Here is a 21,623-nt window from a genome sequence, read left to right as displayed (position 1 = left end):
TAGTTATTTAAAAGTCGTCACCAAGATAACATGACATAATGCAGTTTAAAAATAAACTTTTTATTGTCATAAATAGTACTTTGAACAAAAGTACAACAAAGTATATTAAAGTTTTGATAAGTAAGAGTCAAATGTATAAAAATAGAAAAAAGTTTTAAAAATATTATGCCATCTTAAACTATGCGGTAAACTGATACAGTGACCGAGAGTAAACGCTGCTGTTGAATGCATCTAAGGGCATACTCACACTAGGCCCGGTTGCCTTCTACCGTGCCCGAGCACGATTGTTCCCCCTCCCCACTCCCCCGCTGGCCTGTGCTCACATTGCGCTTAACGTTCCAGGCCCGAGCACGCTTACGTCATCACGATGCAACTTTTTGTGTTGAACAAAAGTGCTCTCGCACAGTACAATGGAGTTCATGATTGTACTTACTTTGTGGCTTATTTGGAGTGACACACGGCCCTCTCACATGCCTTATAGATTTATCGATTATGCAGTGCAGCAATTTTCATTTAATCGTGCTACACGTATAAGAAGATTTTTACGGAGGCAGCTGACGTTTCAGTCATTATGCTAAGGGACATACCAATATTTTGTGTCAGATTACAGTAACCTAATCACAATAATGTTAGCTAATGTTAACCAGTTAGGGCTACTACTTGTGTATGCGCTACTGTCATCATTACAACAACAAGCATCTTCCATTACTGCTTGGATAGTAGCCTACACTTTTCAATTCATTCGAGATTATTTGGGTTAATAACGGGTCTGGTTCTCACCTTATTGATGAAGGTGAATTGCAGCTTGAAAATCGCTGCGTTGTATAATCGATGCTAACTGGCTGGGGAGCTAACGTATAGCTATCGAGTGATAGATTTGACAAACATAGCTAGTTAGCTAACAGGCTACCTATCTGAACGATTGTTGAAGACTAGCTACTTGAACAGGTTGGCTGCTTCCTTTGTGATACTCTGACTAAGCCCCTAACAACAGCAATGTGTACATTGCCGTGTAAAGTATGGTTAGTTTTATTTTGCTTGCTGGTAATCAAGCTAATGTGGAGATCCACAGAGTTATTTTTAGGTATAGATCTACAGAACTAACCAGTTGAATTTTGGAGGTAACCAGCTTGTTATATTTAAGGAAGTCAGCTGGCTAATCAAATGATGGTTTAAATGAATTATGACTGGCCGTGTAACTAACAGATATCCAGCTAACTGCTGCTATAACGGATATATTTTTTAAATGGGGCAGTCGCGTTATTGACGTCTTGTTCGAGTTCCATGCTCGGGCACGGTTAGCGATCACACTGATGCGTACCGTGCCCGAGTCCAACTGAACCGTGCCCGAGCCCACCTCTTCAAGCAGGCCCGGGCACGGTACGGAGCGATCACACGAACTAACTGGACATTGGGGGTCAAACGTGCTCGGGCACGATACGGATTGCCTAGTGTGAGTACACCCTAATACTACATGACTGTCTGCAAGGAGGACTTGCGACTTTGGGATTTCACACCACATGTTTGAAAGAGAAGCTAGATAACTTTCTTTGGCTAACAAGCCATGTTAGATACTTGTTCAACTCACGTTTATTTACGTGTCCCCTCTGGTTTAACCCTTTTGCACGTAACTTATTTCTAGTGCACGTGTTACCTTGCATGGTTTGGTATGTTTTCATTAGTGTTATTAAGCTTCTCCTAGTTATTGGTTAGCTTTTGCTATATTTATAAATGTACATATTTTATTTATATTTATAAATATATATTTATATAGTGAGTTAAATCGCTGTTTCCTCAAAGCTAAAATCTCGTGTTCTAATCGCACCAGTTTTAGCATACGCGCTAAACGGCTAATCACACTGGTGTGACCGTACGCGTGAAAGGGTTAATAATTTCCAATGCACTGACTGTAACTACTACAGACATGCAAGTTGCAGGTATATTTACCATTGCTTCATTGAGGCAGAATAAGTTAAACGCTATAGTTTAACCGCTCATTAACGTTAGCGGTCTTCCATTGATAAACATGGCATTAGCTAGCTTTGTGGGTAACCTAATTTTTAGAAGTGACGAGGGAGAAATGATAGGACCGTTGTTTGCTTACTCGCTAGAACTGCCACACTGTTTCATAAATAAACCTACAATCAAGTTTGTCAACAGCTCAACTACTGGTACGTTAAATGTAATTTTGATGTTTGACTGACGGTGCCTGCTTTCACGTTACTGCAGCAAAACCAGGCATGGCTGACATGACTGTTGTCAGGCTTACTTAGGCTAAGAGGAGAGGTGATTGGGTATATTTATTATTATTTAAGTAATATATTTCACGTGACAATTATCAATTTACCATGAACACAGAAGATCTCCATCGTGTGCTACTCTGCTTGCATCAGCAGATTGTTGTGATTTGTGGCATTCCAACCCCGTGTGTTGAAAACAGTGGAGTTGCAGTGTGCCCTCTGGTGGACAAACTACGTAACGACAACACTCATAACATGGTTGTAGGATCCATCTTCCGTCTCTCCGTTTCTTTTTTTAATTGTCATTTATCGGCCGTTATAAACGTTCATAACGATTTGATTGCAATTAGCTCATATTGGCCGATAATATCGGCACGGCGATTCATAGGTCGGGCTCTATTCTGTAACCATGATGCCACAGGACTGCTCATGCCATGGTGGTGCTGAAGGGATGGCTTATTTTTCTCTGTGAGTGTGTGGGCGTGTGTGTGCAAGAGAGAGAGAGAAAGAGGATATTAAGTATATGCTTTGTGTGTATAACTTGTACATTTTGTATAGATGTGTGTGTGTCTCTGTTTTTGTGGAGGAATGAGTGTATGTATAGATGTTTGTAGGTTAATGTGTTTAGCTCTCATATGTGTGTGGAGTTAAGCATGTTTGTGCAAATTGTGCAGTGTGTGTGTGTGTGTGTGTGTGTGTGTGTGGGGTGACGTGTGCTTGTGGAAGTGGATATGTAGCAGATGATGAGTGTGTCTGGTGGGTTTGACAAATTTCTGTGGCTGAGGTAGCTGTAGGGTCTGACATGGCGGGAGTCTGGACCATATGGACCCTGCATCAGCGTATGGGCCTGTCTCGAACCCAAGTCTATCAGCTCTCAGCTCCATCAGCGCCTTCTCCACGTTGTGCTTGACCCGTTCACTGTGCGGTCAGGCTGGCCTCATCGTTTTGTTAGAGCGTAGATTAGATTAGCCTCGCGCGAGAATGCGGTTTGCACAGCTCTCTACATGAAGGCTGTGCAGGTTGCAGCGCAGAGGCCCTGTGCGACCCAGCAGTGCGTTTAGCGGCACAGCGTCAGCCATTCCGGACCAAGTCTGGACCCTTTTTCATGTGCCATGGTTACGGACAGCAGGCAGACTCGGGCGACCCGCTCTGTCTCACAGGGGTGTTTCGGTACTGCCCTGCTGCTAGTCAGGAGCGGGTCCTTTCCTTCCTATTTCTGCCCCTTTGATTTCCTTCACCCCTTACACTGCGGAGACGGTTATGTTCAGTGCAGAAAAGGAGATGCTGTCACAGGCGTCTGATAACTGGCCATACTTACTCAGAGAAGAGCTGCATTCTTTGGGTTCCCAGGATCCTTTTTCTGCTGCTGTCATAACATAGAGCCTCGTTTGGGCTTGCAAACGGGTTGCTTATGTCACAGAGCTTCACTGTGGATCCATGTTCTTGTTCAGTCCAGCAGATACTAGAGATGGGAGACTGAGGCTGCAGGAACTAGGGGTTGACTGATTATCTGATCGTTAGATAATCGGGGCCGATATTTCCAAATATTCGATTATTGGTCATCGGTATATTTTTTTTAAAAATCTAAATTCCCAATAGAAAACCTTTTAAAAGCAATGCGTGTACTATCCCGACGCATCTCCTCTGTCAGAAAAAAATGCAATTGGTTTGGCTAGCATTCTTTCCACAAAATTCCCTCATTGGCAGAGACAGACAACGTTATCTGCTGGAAACAAGGAAAAAGGTAAGTATCCAGTAAAAGGGTCGTTGTGCTCAAACCATGCCATTACCCAAATTGCGCTAGGCTAATTGGACCTTTTTGAATCCGTATAAGTAGTCTACGCTTAAGCTAAAAAAACAAGCTTGGCATATAAAAGAAATTGTAATAAGGACTAGTTGGTGCACTTATGCTATAAGTTGCAACAGTTTGACACTGCACACTTAACAAATAGTAATGTATATTTTTTTCTTTCAAATGAACCCTAAAAATTTAGAAAATTAAGAAATTTACCCTAAAGCACAGCCCTTCTAAATTAGTCGTCATTTAAGCAGCCGTTCACGAAATTAAACTTCAGCTCGGTTGCGGTTGCACGGCACGGAACATCACGGCAAAGCTGAAAATACCTGTTTGCCGCTTTGATGTTTCTTCATTTGGCGTCATCATCATCATGGAAGTCGAGTTATTAGAATAAAAAATTTGCAGCACACAGTTTGCACTTCACAGTATTTTCGCTAACTTTATCACAGTCCTTCCACACAGTACCCTACTTTTGTATGAGCCGTCCATTTTTCACATAAATGACTTATGAGCAAATGGGCTCCTAGAATCTCCCCGCAGCTTCAGAAAAAGCTTGGACGCACAGGCTAGTTTTAAAGTTTGATATTTCATACTTTATTATGAAAATGCTGTCCAAATGATGTATCAACTGTTTTATTTCTTACACAATGATTATCGTTCGTCCGATAATTGAATGCTTTTGAAATGGTGGTAGGCATCTGTTGCGTAGCCAAAATAAGGTAACCATAGATAAATTTACCCGCAACGTCAATATTAGCTCCCTTTTAGTAGGCCCTGTCTCTCTCTCCTACACCGCTTCATTCGAACGTGCACACCTTCGCACACACGCTGCAGCTCAAATGTGACCCTCACAGGTAATCATTTTAGTTACTGCAATTTTCAGTTTGTTTTTATCTTTAAGAGAATTTTCATTTGATCTTTTGGCTCTTTATTTAACTTTATGCCTGAAAACATATGACTAAGTAAAGAGGATTTGTAATTAAGTCCATGTTGTCACAACCTATTTCTTTTCACACTGGAAAAAAATATGTTAACCAATATTTCAGGCCAATATTTGCTTTTATCGTCCTCTTTTTGTCACAGATTAATGATTATCGTATCGGTCGACCCCTAGCAGGAACCCCACACTGAGTGGCACTACCACGTACCGTCAGTGATTCACTGATTTGACCCAGCAGTATTGTTTCGATCTCTCTCATTGGCTTGTTTTGCTGGCAGATGTTGTAATGCTTTCAGCCCCACCCCTGAGGTCGTTCTGGGAAAAGATTGCTGCACGAGTGCTAAATGTAGATTTGGGTCAAATTGGGACAGAGGATTGTCTTGGTTTGGCCCCTTGGAGACTGTTTTCCCTTTCTTATCAGGAGATCAGGGCTGTCTGTTTGGCACCGAGACCTCAGCCATCCTATTAATCTTTAGCTTTTCTCTGAGAGCTGGTTTACCTGTTGAGTTCTCTGTGATAAACGGGAAAGCTGTCTGACTGCAGAGTGTGTTTCCCTGCCAGTGCCGTGTCCAGTGTTGAATGTGCTGGTGTAGAGTTCTCCGTAAGAGCCGAGCACTGCGCTGCTCATTTACTCAGGAAAAATAGGTTGTCATTTTTTGTCATGTAAAGGGGAAGTATTAATTTTTGCATACCTAGAAACATGGTCTAGTTACATGTGAGGTGATAAAAACAAAATAATCCGAATTGCCTTGTGAAAATTAATAATTTAATGTCTCTAACATAAGCAGAATAATGAGTAACAAATTGGTATTAAGTTTCCATGAATAGTCCTTTGATAAAACATCACAGATATGTTCTGATGTTTTCAAAGTTAATTGATGGTAGTTAAAATCAAGTGATCAGCCTGTTTAAATGATGTATGAACGCTGAAGACTCCCTGATTTGTCTGTAAAGGGGGAGCTGATCTGATTGGTTGCGCTTGGCCTGCAGCGTATTAGGGGAGTGATGTGGTCTTGGGACAGGCACAGGAGTGCAGTGTGTGTGTTAATGTTTTACTGTGCTGCTCTTCTTCCTGGTGTGCTGCTTCCTCCTCTTCCCACCCTATTAACCTTTACCCCCTGTTCAACCACCTGACTGGAACTATGCTCTGCCCATGCTCTCCCTATAGCCCCACCCCCCATTTACCTGCACTGCACGCCCCCCTCAGCTCAGTGCACCTGTGATAGACCAGCGTGCCAGCGTAGCCCCTCTCTGCCTGCGTACCTGTGCTGGAGGCCTGCGGCGGGCGACCCGCATGACTCGTGCTCTGAGAGGCCGCTGCCGATGCATGGCGGGCATTAAACAGGCAGGCCCCAACGTGCACCCGGCACGCCCCCGCGCCTGGCCCCACCCTGCTGCATGTCCGCGCAGAGCTGTCAGGGCAGGCCGGCTGGAAATAGCCTGTAATTGCACCTTGTGGAAGCACGTTATTCTTGGCTGCAGAGAGCGCTGGGTAATTGAAGCGTGAGGCAGGCTTCAGCAAAGAAAACGCCCTGCTCCCAGTTTTGGGAAAAGTGTCCCCAGGCTCTGAGTTTGGGAGTGACCGATGAACCCTACAGGCACTACCTGTGTAAAGGTCACAGGGTCACGGGTGTTGAGAGCAGATGTTCTCATGAGAAGTGCGCGCGTTGTGTGAACTGCTGTGGAAGTGGAGGTAGCGTCTACAGAAAGCGGTTTAGGGGATTACCGCGTCAGGAGAGTGCAGGGATTACGTGCTGTGTGTCGGACGCTTCAGACCGCTGAAAAACCACTGCCGAAAGCTTCACACGCCGAGGGTTTGGCCCAAGAGCTCCGTATAATACTGCCATTCAACGCACTGCAGTCTGCAAACGCAGAATACTGTACTGTAAGCTGCTGTTAAGCCTCCTCAAATGGTCTGCGGTTGTTTGTTAAAGTCCCGTTCATACACCATCCATGTGACAGTTATAGAAAATATCTGCCTTTTTTGTGCAAATTATATTATTGCAAGTGTGCATTTAAGTTTGGGATAGTGAATCGGCAAGAATGAAAGAAGAGTGTTAGGTTGTATGTAAATTTTTGCTTTGAGGTGTATTACATTAATGAATTTAATTAAGAGCGAGGGTGCATGTGAGACAGTGTATTACAGTGACGAGTGGCCACCAGTGAAAGTAGTGTGATTCATAGGCACAGGTCACCCCACAAACCCCTCCTCCTGAAACGGCACGCTGTGATTGGAGCTCTGTGTGAACGCCCGGCCCGCGGGCCAGCAGGCCTCCTTTTTTTCTGCATCGGCACTACTGCAGTTTCGCTGATCGTTATGTCAGTGGGATGGCATCATGTTCCCTGAGTCCACAATGTCAGCCCATCCACATAACAAAAAGGTCAGCAAGTCTGCACTGGCATGCTGACTTGAGGATGCATGTGGAGGCATGAAGCCTTGTGCGCACGCATACAGACACACGCACACACGCGCACACACACACACACACACACACACACACAGGCAGACTGATAGGCAAACGCATGCTGTGTTTTTTGTCACTCCTCATGCCTTAGTGTTTTCAGGCTGCTGAAATGGCATTAGGTTTGACTGCGTGCATTATGTGGGCCTGATGATGTTCTCTGTGCAGTCCTGTCTGTCCCTCTGTCCCTTCTGCTTGTGGGGATGTTTGTCTGAGGCAGGAAGGAAAGCCTCTGTCTGCCATAGAGCCCTATTGCAGGGCTACAGACTGCACTCCATTTTTGGAGACAGTGTGACTAGTTTTTATAACTTGGCACCAGTGCGACTTGCAAATATGCCCTCATATGCGACCGTTTTTTTGAGAGTGTGCGAGTTAAAATTTCACGTCGATGCGTTCGTGCGAGTGCGTGATGATCATTAGGCTGTTTTGGTGCCCCTCCGGCACAGGTACTGCGTTAGCCATTGTAGTTGAAAACAGTACTTTTTCCTTCTTCACTGGCTCAGTCGGTCTCTCCCTGCCTGTACACGCGCACTGATGATGAAACAAGGTGACTTCACTAATTAGCTCCTCTGTTCTAATCACACCGGTGTAGATTAGATTGTGTACGCGCGAAAGGGTTAAAAACCAAAATGAGGAGAGAGAGGAGGAGGCTGGTGGAGAGGGAGAGCCAACGAGAGGTCCCGACTCAGACACAACTGATGATGAGAGTGCAGGTGCAGGCAGGGAGAGACCGACTGAACCAGTGAAGAAGCAGTACTACTTTCAACCACAATGGCTAACGCGGTACCCATGGTTGCGGTACCAGGGAAACTTAATGTTCAGATTAAAATATTTTGCAGATATCAAGTCTTGAGTCGCTGTCAATCTTTACATTGATGCAGAACGAGGGTATGAAAATTAAGACAACTATTCATCAGCATGCAGGGTCATTTATTAATACCATGCTGTAACAATAAAAGGTGTGACCAAATCATGTCCTGGTGGGACCAACTGAGAAAGTTGGTAGCACCAGTGCTACCAGTGGAAAAGTTAGTCTGGAGCCCTGTGTTTACATCTATAAATGTATTATTTGTTTAAAAAAGCACCATTTAACTTAATGATTTTTTTCTCTTAAAGCATTATTTCACTTTGTGACTTTTTCCTTTAAAATAAAACAGCACATAGACAATTTACAGAAATAACAATTTATTACCAAAGCATTTATCAGTTAAACAGTTAAGATGGAAAAAATATGAATGTTGTTGCATTGCATGTCAATTTAAGTGGTGCACCTAAATTTTGTGCTGGTGGTCCTAAAGTTTTCAGTAAGTGCTTCACAGTGCTGCTAGTGGAAAAAGTTAGTCTGGAGCCCTATACTGGACAGTGGGTGGTTTCTCTCATGATGGTGTCAGTGCTGCTGTTGGTTGGCTTGAAAGTGTAGTTTCTCTCAGTGCGCTCTCTCCTCTGGAACCCCTGATGGTGTCACGACTAAAAGAGCCAGGCAGTCCTGTGTGTGTGTGTGTGTGTGTGTGTGTGTGTGTGTGTGTGTGTGAGAGAGAGAGAGAACGAGAGAGAGAGAACGAGAACCAGTCACGTCTCTGAGGTGAGGTTCAGGAAACAGACTGTCACGTCACCTTTCATATGACAAAGGCAGAGCGAGCCAGGGTAAGGATTTTCATTGCTGGGCCTCTGGTCAGGAGGTTGCAGGTTTGAGGACAGGCGGGGCAGAGTGCTGTGCAGTGGAGCAGTAAGAGGGACACGCCCGCCTCTGTTCTGCTTCGGCTGGGCTCTCACCATGATGCTGTGTGGGGTCAAGCCATCTATGCTAGGGCTCAACCGATATGGTTTTTTCAGAGCTGATACAAATTATTATTAATCAAGGAGACCGATAACCGATATTTGGAACCGATACACATTTGCAGTAAAAATGAAAATCTCGATGTCAAACTTTAGAATAACACAAACAAACTCCAAAATAAAACTTCGTTGAAATGCCTTTAAGCATATGTTTAATTAAAAGAGAACATTTCAACATTATCTTCAAAGAAAAAGTGCAGGGAGCTCCCAGCAGCATTTCTTATAAATTCAACTGAAAATTTCAATAAATAAATAAACAAAACAGCTCCCCGAAGTTAAGTAAAGTAAATAAATTAAAAATAAATAAAACTTAATTTTTTACTGAAATTTGAGTCTGAATTAGTAGTCCCAATTCAGCAGCACCAGACCGTGCTGCAGAAAGCAGAGTTGCTCAGCGTGCTCTCCAGTGAGACGGCTTTTTCAGGGCCGATGTTATATATTAACAACATGTGATAGCAGGGAGCCTGTCCTTCAAAACTAGGCTACTTCATTACTAATGATTACTATAGCTGAAAATGTACTAGGGCTGGGCGATATGGACCACAAATCATATCTCTGTATTTTTAGGCTGAATGGCAATACATGATATATATCACGGTATTTCCAATGAAGTGGGCTAAAAGTTCCGTTTTAAGACAAAGCCACATGTGAGATGTCACAAGCACTTTTATGAAAACAGACTGATCAAAATAAAATGCAAAGACAGGGTTTCCCTCCCTTTTGAAAATATACAGCTGTAAGACTTGTAAATGAAAAATTATATAAAATAAATAGGCCTATTTTTATTTAATATAGGCTATGTCTAAGAATGCTTCTTCAGTTGTTTTCAACAACAATAACAGTTAGTTTTTTCTCTCCTGCTTAACAAAACACACAGCTGTTTAAAAATGTAAACATCAGCAAAAAAAAAAAACAGGCCTACCGTGTTTGAAAATATACAGCTGCACAATATGTCAATATGTAAATGAAAAAATATATAAAATGAATAGCCTATATTAAATAAAAATAGGTTTATGTTGGTAGCACTTTCTGATAAGGTAATTCAGACTATCAGAACGTTCTATAGTTATATTCTGGTAGTCTTTTCTGATAAGATTTAGAATATCAAAATATGCTACTTACAGTTTTACGTTGGTATTGATTAGTGTGTTGATGGACAAACTAGACTACAAATTTACATGTCAGCATGTAAACAACTGTCGAAATCCATACAGTTTATGTGATGGATAAATTGTAAGTAGGCTATGCCTATTAAAATTTACTTGACAGCATTTTCGAAATTGCCGTTGGATGAATTAATGAAAACAATAGTGTAATTAGCTTAGAACCATTTTCTGAAAAGGTAAAGAATTACCAACCTTTTTTGGCTTCTAAGGTATCACAACCTACTTGCGGTAGTATTTTCCGATAGGGTGGCAAAGATCAATAGCTATGACTATCAATCTACGCTACGGTAGGAGATTTCGATAAGCTAGGACAAATCGACAGAACACTGGGTTTGCGCGCAGATGCAGAGGGAGAGTGGGGGCGGGGCTGCGCGGAGAGTGTGAGAGAGGAGAGATGCAAACACTGGCACGGCTTTACAGAAAAAACAGGTTACATAACGCAACATCAAACTATCGATATAAACGGTATTGTCTCACCTTATATCTTGTTAGAAAAAATATATCGATATACCTTCAGTCGATATAGCACCCAGTATGTACAATACTAGTATGTACAATAAGCAATAGAAGTGACTGTTTGACTCTGACAACTGTACACCATCTATGCAGTCCACGTAAGGGTAACACGGGCCTTAGATGCAGTTCCATCTAAGTCTCGAGCAACAATATCCAGCACCTCTCTACAAGAAACCGAGTCAGAGACCGCTTCAGGACACACATTAGTAACATTACTAGTAGTTGTGGGTTGAGACTGATAGTATGACCGGCCCTGGTAAGTGACATGCAAGAAATAACGTTATAGCCTATCAATTTTTTTGCTAGTCAGCTGACTAATTTATGGATCAACAAATGAACTTGTTGATGTTCCCTATCGCATTCAGGTTAGCTCTACAAGACCCAACATTAGCTTACATTATTATGACCATCACCTACCTGTAACATGTAGAAACACCAACTCATATGGGCGAGTAATGTAACGTACGCAGTATGGTAGCTAAAATAAGTTCCAGTTGCACTGGCACCAACGTTACTCAAAGATATAGCTATCAATACATAAATAAACTATCTTGTTATAGTTGACTGTATATCACTGCAATAAAGTGCATTATTCGGGCATTTTCAGTGTAACTGGGGAAACTGGGCATGCTTGTCATCAGGGGTGCAACGGATCACAAAACTCACGGTTCGGATCGTACCTCGGTTTTTGAGTCACGGATCGGATCATTTTTCGGATCACCAAAAGAAAAGAAGGGGGGGGAAGAGACAAATATAACTTTGCTTTCCATTAATTACTTAGATTAACTAAGAACTTAAAGAACACTTAAAGCAAGGAACTTTTGCTTTTGCAGTAGCCATGATTTCCATTGCGGTGTAGGAACTAGTGATGGGAATTCCGGCTCTTTTTAGTGGGCTCAGCTCAGCAATGAGAGCCGGCTCTTCCAGCTCCCAAATGGCTCTTCATATAGTACCACTTCTGGCTTTTATAATTCAGCCTATGACCTATGATTGGTATGTGTGCACATATATCGCTTAAATTATTCAATGTAATTATACTAAACCTTATAATTTCCAGCTTGTTCTGCTGTTCTTCAGCTGTGTCCGAAATCGCTCCCTATTCACTATATAGTGCATATATATACATTTTACACTTGATCGTTGGACTTAACTGCCAGCTAGCTTGCTAACATTAGTTTCAACTAATTTGACCAGATGAAGCTGGGTGCTAGTTCTTTCATTAAGTTAGTTTATTATTAAGGTTATTATTATTATTATTATTATTATTATTATTATTATTATCTAGCTAGCAGGTTAATGTCAGTTGCAACTAGCTAGTCAGCTAGCTAGCTAGCTGGCACAGTTAGACACAAAGGTGTTCATACAAATGTTCGAATAAACTTGTAAACATATATCAACTATATCCAGAAAATTGTTAATTTATTGTATGACTGTGAATAGTGAGAGAGTGACTGAGTGAGTGATTTCAGAAGCAGCCTTCATCTTCGCAATGCTTCTGTTAAGTAAGGTTGCTGGTTTTTAAAATGGCACTTGTATCTTTTCACTGCAACTCTGCATCAAGATTTAGGGAATTATTACTTTAAAAAGTAACAGCGGCAGTGAATAGTGTGAAATACAGTACTTTGCAATTAATCCGCGGTTCACATGCGTGCCGAAGCGTGGGGGGTGATCTGTACGGATCACGGATCAACTACGATCCGTTACACCACTACTTGTCATCACAGAAATAGATCATCAGATTGTGGTGTTTTTGCAACTTCAGCGTAGAGGATTGTGATGTTTATTACAACTTCGGCAATATCTGCTGCCTTGTCTTCGAAACAGAATTCCGCTCGCTCACCGGAGCTGCTCCAGTCTGCAAATGTGTTCTTCTATACAAATTTGGTGATCATTGGATGCTATTTTGGAATATTAAGCCATGTTAACACTTTTCCTTATAATGGGCGTCAATAGAGAGGAAAACACTTAAAGTATGATAACGTCCATACTCATAGGATTTCGGTTTTGATTTTTTGACAGGTGGAAGTGTTTATGACAAGACATGTCCAAGAGAAATTTGGTGATCATTGATCGCTGTTTTGGAACATTAAGCCATGTTAAGCCTTTTCACGTTAAGAATGTCCCTGAATTGGCGCTGAACGCTGCATCTTTTCCTGACTGAAACGCTGGTACCACAGATGAAGCACACACACCTGTCCTTCCCATTTGTGGAAAAAAACCTCACGTTCCCAGTCTTCATGGAAGTAGCATGTTTTTTTTTTTTTGGCCTGGCCACTTTGTTCATCATAAATCTGGCTATTTTATAAGCTAAACCGGTTTGCTAACACCACTGAACTCCTTGCTTTAGCCCAGTAGCTACTTCAGTAGCTAGCCTACAGTGTAACTGACGTGATGACGTGTTGGCAAACTTGAGTAGCCTAACTTATTTGATTGACAGCTGATACCCTTTTGTGTTGGAGGGGGGTGGGACATCTGTGTATTTGATTGGACTGAAATGGGAAGAGGTTTCCAGGTTGCATTTATTTGTTGTCGGATTTTTTTGTATATAATCTTTGAACCTTTTGGCGAGATACTCAGAAACGGGCAACGAGCTACCGGTAGCTCGTGAGCGATGTGTTGGAGGCCCCTGGTCTTCCTAGTGCAGTCTGCAGCTTGTTCCGAGCAGGCCAGTCTGCATAGTGAAGTCTGCAGCACCGTCTGTGCATCTCAGTTTGCTGAGTGCAGGCTGCCGAGAGAGTTGCACAAGGACACATACTCACTGGGCAGGCAGAGAGAACCCAAGGTGTGAAAGGGAAATTGAAAGCGTGAGATGTTTTATTTTTGTGTGTTTGTGTTGCTCTTCTGGGAATACACTGAAGAATGTGTCTGTGGTGTGACTCGCGGTGGGGCGGGGGCCCCCAGTTCTGCAGCTTTGACTTGCTGATCTGTTCACATGATCCGTGATCTGTGCTCAGCTCGCTGGTCTGTTTCTCTCTCGGTTTTACTTTAGCGTTGGTATCTGTGTGTACTTGCCTCCAGTGCATCTGCCTACCGAGGGGGACACTTTTTTGGCCTGGAGGCCGACGGGGTTGAGCGGCATCACCTGTGCTGCTCCTAAAGGAGTCGTGCACTGTGTCAAACCCCTGCCTGCATTCATTAAGTGTTTCTCAATCCTACTCCTGGAGCCCCCCTGTCCTGCATATCTTCCATCTATCCTTGCTCCAAACACACCTGATTGAAATTAGTGTGCGTGCTCTTGATTACATCAAGTGTGCCCAGCTAATCAAAAGTGCCACTGATGAGTTTAGTCAGGTAGGTAGAGCAGGGAAAGATGGAAAACGTGCAGAGCAGGGGGGCCCCAGGAGCAGGAATGAGAATCAGTGCATTAAACCAATAGTCACTGACGGCCTGTGAAATCACCCTCCAACTGCTGCCTTACCTCAGCAGCCTCCAGACTACAGCGCTACAATCTGACTCGCCGACACGCTCACCTTCCCTGACTTATAACCATGCAGTGGGTCACATTCCCATAGGGAAAGCACCTCATTGGCTGATTCTGTCGCATTCTGTTGCACCTGCCAGTGTTAATTTTGGCATCTGACTTTGATTTAGTCTTAGTCTTAGTCTTTTGACATATTAGTTTTGTCACATTTTAGTCTTTCAAATTATTAGTTTTAGTCGACAAAAACTATAGAAGATTTAGTCTCGTTTTAGGCAAATGCATTTTTGTCACATTTTAATCATTTTTTTTAATTAAATCATTATAGTGACCTTTCATCAAACACACAGCTACATGCCCTTAGGTTTTCTTCTCAGGGCCAGGGACTCCTAGCTGTAGCCTAAACTTGATGCATTTAATAATACAGTAACATCCACAAAGGTTGTGTCATGCAGTGTATGCTGTATAAAGACGTAATATGTGTCTTTTGCACTGTGGAAGGAATATGACTTATTCTTTGGCTGTCAAATAAATCTGACATTTATTTAATTTAAGAATATTCTTTTGCACTCGGTTGTTTATCATTGCAGTGCAAATGACAAATAAAAACGACTACAGTGAAGTACAGTAGACTCAGGGCATATAACCTACCCACAATGTAAGACAAAGTCAGTGCAAATATAGTATAATTAAGTCACTTATATGTTTGAAATAGTAGTGAAAAATGACCATCAAGGACATACTATAGTGCTGCACAAATAAGGGACACGAGACTTAATGATAAGGGCATTGTTACTGTGCATTTGGAACATAGCATTAGCAGTAGTCTCAACCCAGAAGTGAGTCGAGCAAAACTCAAGCAGGCTATTATCAGAGTGGTGCTTCTCACTTGCGGTTACCACATTCACACTAGGATTAGCATGAGTGGAAGCGGACACAGTAATAAAACTTAACTAGCGTAATATTTACATGGTACATGAAAACAACCGAAGATTATAATAATGGTTATGAATTTACAATATTTCTATGACACAAGCACAATAGGACACTGTACACTAGCTGACCTGTAAACAAACAGCGCCAATGATCGCTATTGCAGTGCAAGCTAACCTAAATACTAACAAGTAACACATATTGGCCACCGCTTCATTTGCAATACTGTTCCTAACGACACAGTGAAAAAAGACAATATTTCCACTGACTTTATCTTACAGCGTAGGACCTAGCTCAGAACAACGCTAGCATTGCTGGATATCCTAGTTATAAGCTTGCTAACTTACTAATACCAAATGGCAAGAGCGAGAGTGAACACTCTTTGTATCTATGCTGTAGAGTGGGGAAGTAAGAGGAAGTCCAAGAGGCAAGGAACATTGACTTAGTAGGTTGTTCATGTAATGTTAACATTCATCCTGTACCCAAACAACTTGCCTAATATGCACAATTAACAGTAACAAGTTGAGTGAATAAGAAAAGATGCCCGTCTGCTTTTAGCTAACAGTCAAGCGTTCAAGTTGATTTTGACTGCTATAGAACTTACCCTATCACCCGCACGGTCTGTGTTGTGTTTTATTGTCAATAGCACTAGTGATATGGATACAGTTTCTCCATAAATCGGCTCTTTTTTTTCTTCCGAGTGTTCCATTGGCAGGGCAGCACGACCTGGACCTGTATATCAACCAATCATAAGCATGCAGTACACACATATTTTGTAAAGTGAGTGCCTGCACGTAATTTGATTTAAAAAATATGGTAGCTAAATTGCTTCTCCATTCGTCTGTCTCTGACATTATCGTTAGGGTTGGGTATCGTTTGGTTTTTTCCAATACTGGCGCTAAAGCGATACTTTTAAAACGGTACCGGTGCCTAAACAGCGCCTGAAACAGCCTAAACAGAGCTCTTTTTTTTCTTCCGAGTGTTCCATTGGCAGGGCAGCACGACCTGGACCTGTATATCAACCAATCATAAGCATGCAGTACACACATATTTTGTAAAGTGAGTGCCTGCACGTAATTTGATTTAAAAAATATGGTAGCTAAATTGCTTCTCCATTCGTCTGTCTCTGACATTATCGTTAGGGTTGGGTATCGTTTGGTTTTTTCCAATACTGGCGCTAAAGCGATACTTTTAAAACGGTACCGGTGCCTAAACAGCGCCTGAAACGATTCTTAACCCTTTCGCACGTACAGTCACACCGGTGTGATTAGCCATTTAGCGCATATGCTAAAACCAGTGCGATGTGCAAAAGGGTTAAAAAAAAAAAAAAGCACAAAATGACTGTCGACGACATTAAAGAACGGCTTTTTCATTGCTAAGGCAGGTTTGAACTTGAAATTGAACAATATATTAACTGTTAACAGTTTACAGCAGTGTTTCTCTATCCTACTCCTGGAGCCCCCCGTCCTGCATATCTTCTATCCATTCTTGCTCCAAACACACCTGATTGAAATTACTGTGCATGCTCTGGATTAAATCAGGTGTGCCCAGCTAATCAAAAAGTGCCACTGATCAGTTCAGTCAGGTAGGCAGAGCAGGGGGGCCCCAGGAGCAGGAATGAGAATCAGTGCTTTAAAGTATACTTCAATGTATAAATAAATACAAAACACTTAAATTTACGTAACAAATTCACATAATAAATACAACTTAACCCAACTACAATAATTTAACACTAAATAACAGGTACAATAGCCTACTGTAACATCAGTTTCAGAACACCAGAGGGCAAATATTTCAGTCGACAGTGCTCAGGCATTTAAGTGGCACTGAAATGAGGGACCAAAATCCAAGGGTGCATTTTAATTTTAGTGTCTCGTTTTTGTCGCGGATAAAGGTTTGTTGAACATTTTTCATTACAGTTTTCATCAATGAAATTAACGCTGGTTCCTGCACGTGCTTGGTGTGTCCTGCCCGCTAACCTCCTTTGGCAATGAAGTGGCCAGTCTCAGAGGCACACCTGCCTCTGTTGAGCTTCCTGCGGTTTTTCCACACTAATTCCTGAGGGCCTCTGACGGACCTGCGGAGTTGTTGGAAACATGAATCATTTAAGTTGACCATCCAGTAAATCTTCATGCACAATTGCAGTGGGGATTCTGCTTACACCGATGTGATGTCACAGCACCTTTGTGAGGCTGTCAGCTGAGAGGGCAAAAGTTAACATATGACCTGACCTCTGGCCCCTCCGTGGCTGCGCAAGGCCGTAGAGCAAACAGGCAGTGAATGGGAGTGCCCTCCTGCTCGCTCAGGGACTGCTCAGCCTCTCGCTCATTGGTCACGGTCCTTTTCAGTGATTGATTGCCGATTGTAATGTGAAAAATGTTGTCTGGTTGCAGATTCTTGTACAAACGTCTCTGGAGTTTTGGACCCGACTGCCTGTTACCGCTTCTCTATGGAACTATGGTATGTAAAGAGTTTTCATCTTGAATAAAGCAGTATGAATGATTAATGAAACACTTGCCATTCCTCTGGCTCTCTTAAAAGCTGTGAACATTGAATAGTAATATTATTTTTATAGTTATCATTAATAATGTCCTCAAAGATCGGTATCGGGGCCGACCAAGGCATTGTTTAACCGATCGGTATCGGCTTTGAGCACGAACCTAAGCCCACACAGGTGTCCTAAACGGAGAGCACAACTTGTGGCAGGACGTGGCTAACATGTCTGCAGTGTGGAAATATTTTAAATTGGAAAACGAAAGCAGTCCAACAGCCACTTGTAATGTCTGCAATGCGAGCATTTCTCCAGGCAGTAGTAACAGAGCTGCGTTCAATAGAGAGTGCGAGAGAGCGGGGCACAACCTAACACATTTTGGTTTTTTGAGAAATCATTTTAAAAACATTTAAGCCGGAATAATCATGCTTTATATAAGCAACATATACATCTCTGCTACGAACACTTGAACTTTGTTTCTAGCGCCTACCGTTCATGTAAAATGCCACGCTACAACATACACCATAGGTGGGATTCATTTTAACAGACACAGGGTTAGTTGTTAGAAACTTGCTCTACTTGCTATAAAAGTCTGATAAATTAGTGCAAAGTTAATTCATATGTTGCATGAAACAAATATATTTTCCAACCATACCATTATATATTATATATGACAGACAGATCAGTCGATAGACACAGGCTCACACACACACACACACACACACACACACACGTCAAATTATATATGAATACTGACATGAGACTATGTGTCAAACAATGACAAATTTATTTTTTGTCCACAAGGTAGGACAACAAATAAAACATGACAGGTCAGCAAAATATGGAACATTGTTTCCGAATAACTACAGCTTTACCAACTGTTAATGTCAGTTTCATTAATATACATATCTAAAACCGAAATACTAACATCTGAAAGATACTAATAAAGCAGAAGAAAATTCATGTCTTAAGATGCTCTCTTTTTCTTTTTTAAATCTGTGTAAGCATATGGAACAAAAAGACAAAATTTACCCGTGCAACACTGTAATATTAGCAAACCAATGTTTCTAACAATACAACAAACAGGTCAACACAGTTCTACTCTACAGCTATTAGTTTGTTTTGGCTACTTGGTTCTTTTGTTAAAAACCAAATGAAAACCAGTGCTGCACTAAGTGGAATTGTGATAAGAGCCATATAAAAATATTTTTAGTTTACTTTATTTTGTAAAAAAAAAAAAACATTAAGGAACAGCTTGGATGCAGGCAATATTTTTCTTAATGCATTGCAGAGCTATTCAGTTGTCAAGCATATACATAGGATTGATTTTAACAACTTTAATGTTCTTTAAGTGTGCACTGTGCAACTGTATTATCTAGGAAAATACAAGTATCGGATCAGGACTCGGTATCCGGCAGATACTCAATATTAAATGACTCGCATCGGGATCAGGACATCCCTAATTATCATGTGTTCGAATAAAACATGCCTTTGTCCAGCATTGCTTGTACAGCTTCCATTTTTCACATATTAAATGTATAAAGATTGATATGGAAAAATGTCAGCAATTCAGGTCTCTGTCTGGATAATCTGCTTCACAGCTGAACGTGTCCTGTAGCGATTCAGGTTAAATAGGCTCAAGGCTGAAACAGCAGAGCTCCACCCTGGAATTGAACCTGTACCCGTCCTGTTTAAAAGGCCAGTTGCTTAACCACTGGGCAACATGGGCAGAAAGCCTTTGTGCTGATCAGTGGGGATAGGAGGTGACTGCTGGTGGATGTCTGGCTGTAGCTCAGTTCAGAATGTCAGGCATTTCTTTGCAGTGAAGAGCATATTGACTGACATAGCCTGAAGTGGCTGGAGGCTAGATGCGTTTCTCTGTATGCTGTGTGGCTGGATGTGTTTGTATGCTTGTGGTCTTGCTGTTTTACACCAGCTGGTTTGGCCAGATGTATTAGTATACATAGTTTATGTTGTGTGTGCGCTGTTACTGTTGTGTGTCTGTGTGTGTGTGTGTGTGTGGTTTCTGTTGTGCTCACGTAGTTTCTGCTGGTTATTTTTAGACTGCCAGTTTGCAGTTATTTTTCATGGTCTGTGGCTGTTGCTCTGGCCGGGGAGTCCAGACTTTGACCCTCTAAGCTGATCCTGGACCTGTGTCCATGCCGGCATCTCAGTTGCCTCTGGAAGCCTGTTGCCTTTTATAGTAAATGTGCGCCTTTCTGCGGGCGGTGTTTGGTGTGCGGCCAGGCTCTGTGATTGTGTGGAAGTGTTGCAGGTCTGGAAAGGGAGTGGGCTTCCTCTGCCGGAACCTGTTCCATTGTTCACCTCCCAGAGGAAGGGATAAGCCCACGGGACGCTGCTGAGGCGGGAGGGGTGTAGACAGATGCGCTTCTTACTGTAAAGTGTGTTCTCCTGGACCTGAGGCCCGCTGGGCTGGCCTGGCCTCTCTGCATCCCGCTGTGTGAAGCTCAGAGTAGAACCTGAAAGTCCAGAACTGTCTTACAGTGTTAATGAAGTAAGTGTGTGCGTGCATGCGTGCGTGCGCGCGCGCATGTGTGTGCTCGTTCATGCGTGTATGCACTCACGTACACTAATGAGCCAAAACACTATGACCACTCACAGGTGAACCGAATAACATTGATCATCTCCAAACAAGGGCACATGTCAAGGTCTGTGTAGCTTAGATGGTAAGCAGACAATCAGTTCTCGTAGTCAACGTGTTGGATGCAGGAGAAATGGGCAGGAGTAAAGACCTGAGCAACTTTGCCAAGGGCCAAATTGTTATGGCCAGACGACTGGGTCAGAGCATCTCTAAAACGGCAAGGCTTGTGGGGTGCTCCCGGTCAGCAGTGGTGAGTACCTACTGACAGTGGTCTGAGGAGGGACAAACCACAAACCGGCGACAGGGTGTTGGGTGTCCAAGGCTCATCGATGCCTGAGGGCAATGAAGGCTATCCCGTCTGGTCCAAACCAACAGAAGGTCTACTGTGGTACAAGGCACAGAAAATTTGAATGGTTACAGGAGGAATGTGTCACAACACACAGTGCATCGCACCCTGCTGCTTATGGGGCTGCGTAGCCGCAGACCGGTCAGAGTGCCCGTGATGACCCCTGTCCACCGTCGAAAGCACCTACAAGGGGCGTGCGAGCGTCGGAGCTGGACCTTGGAGAAGTGGAAGTAGGTCACCTGGTCCGATGAGTCCTGTTTTCTTTTCGATCATGTGGATGGCCTTGTATGTGTGCGCCGTTTACCTGGGGAACTGATGGCACCAGGATGCACTGTGAGAAGACAACAAGCCGGTGGAGGGAGTGTGATGCTCTGGGCAATGTTCTGCTGGGAAACCCTGTGTCCGGCCATTCACGTGGATGTCAATTTAACACGTGCCACCTACCTAAACATCGTTGCAGACCAGGTTCACCCCTTCATGGCAAAGGTATTCACTGATGGCAGTGGCCTCTTTCAGCAGGATAATGCGCCCTGCCACACTGCACACATTGTTCGGGAATGGTTTGAGGAACATGAAGTGTTCAAGGTGTTGCTCAATCGGATCTCAATCCGATTAAGCATCTGTTGGAAGTGCTGGACCAACAAGTCCGATCCACGGCGGCTCCACCTCGCAACTTACAGGACTTAAAGGATCTCCTGCTAATGTTTTGGTGCCAGATACCACAGGACACCTTCAGGGGTCTTGTAGAGTCCATGCCTCGGTGGGTCGGTGCTGTTTTGGCGGCACACGGAGGACCAACTGCATATTAGGCAGGTGATCATAATGTTTTGGCTCATCAGTGTATATGTGTGTATGTGGCATTACTGTGAAACTTG

General features: G+C 42.9%; 1 protein-coding gene across 2 annotated transcripts in view; it reads left to right on the top strand.

Annotated features, from left to right (window-relative positions):
• The window catches only part of fryl (furry homolog, like), a 130,497-nt gene that overhangs the window by 5,846 nt on the left and 103,028 nt on the right, over nt 1-21,623 (top strand). Inside the window, exon 2 of one of the 2 annotated variants that reach the window (XM_036522868.1) lies at nt 17,703-17,769. The exons of the other annotated variant lie outside the window; for it this stretch is intronic. The gene's annotated coding sequence lies outside the window, so the exon portion shown is untranslated. The remainder of the gene's footprint in view (nt 1-17,702; nt 17,770-21,623) is intronic. 2 annotated transcript variants of the gene reach the window in all.

Source organism: Megalops cyprinoides, chromosome 2, assembly GCF_013368585.1.
Source record: "Megalops cyprinoides isolate fMegCyp1 chromosome 2, fMegCyp1.pri, whole genome shotgun sequence".
In the NCBI taxonomy this organism is placed as follows: Eukaryota; Metazoa; Chordata; class Actinopteri; order Elopiformes; family Megalopidae; genus Megalops; species Megalops cyprinoides.
Note: the sequence above shows the minus strand (reverse complement) of the source record. Positions and strands in the feature narration are given on the sequence as shown.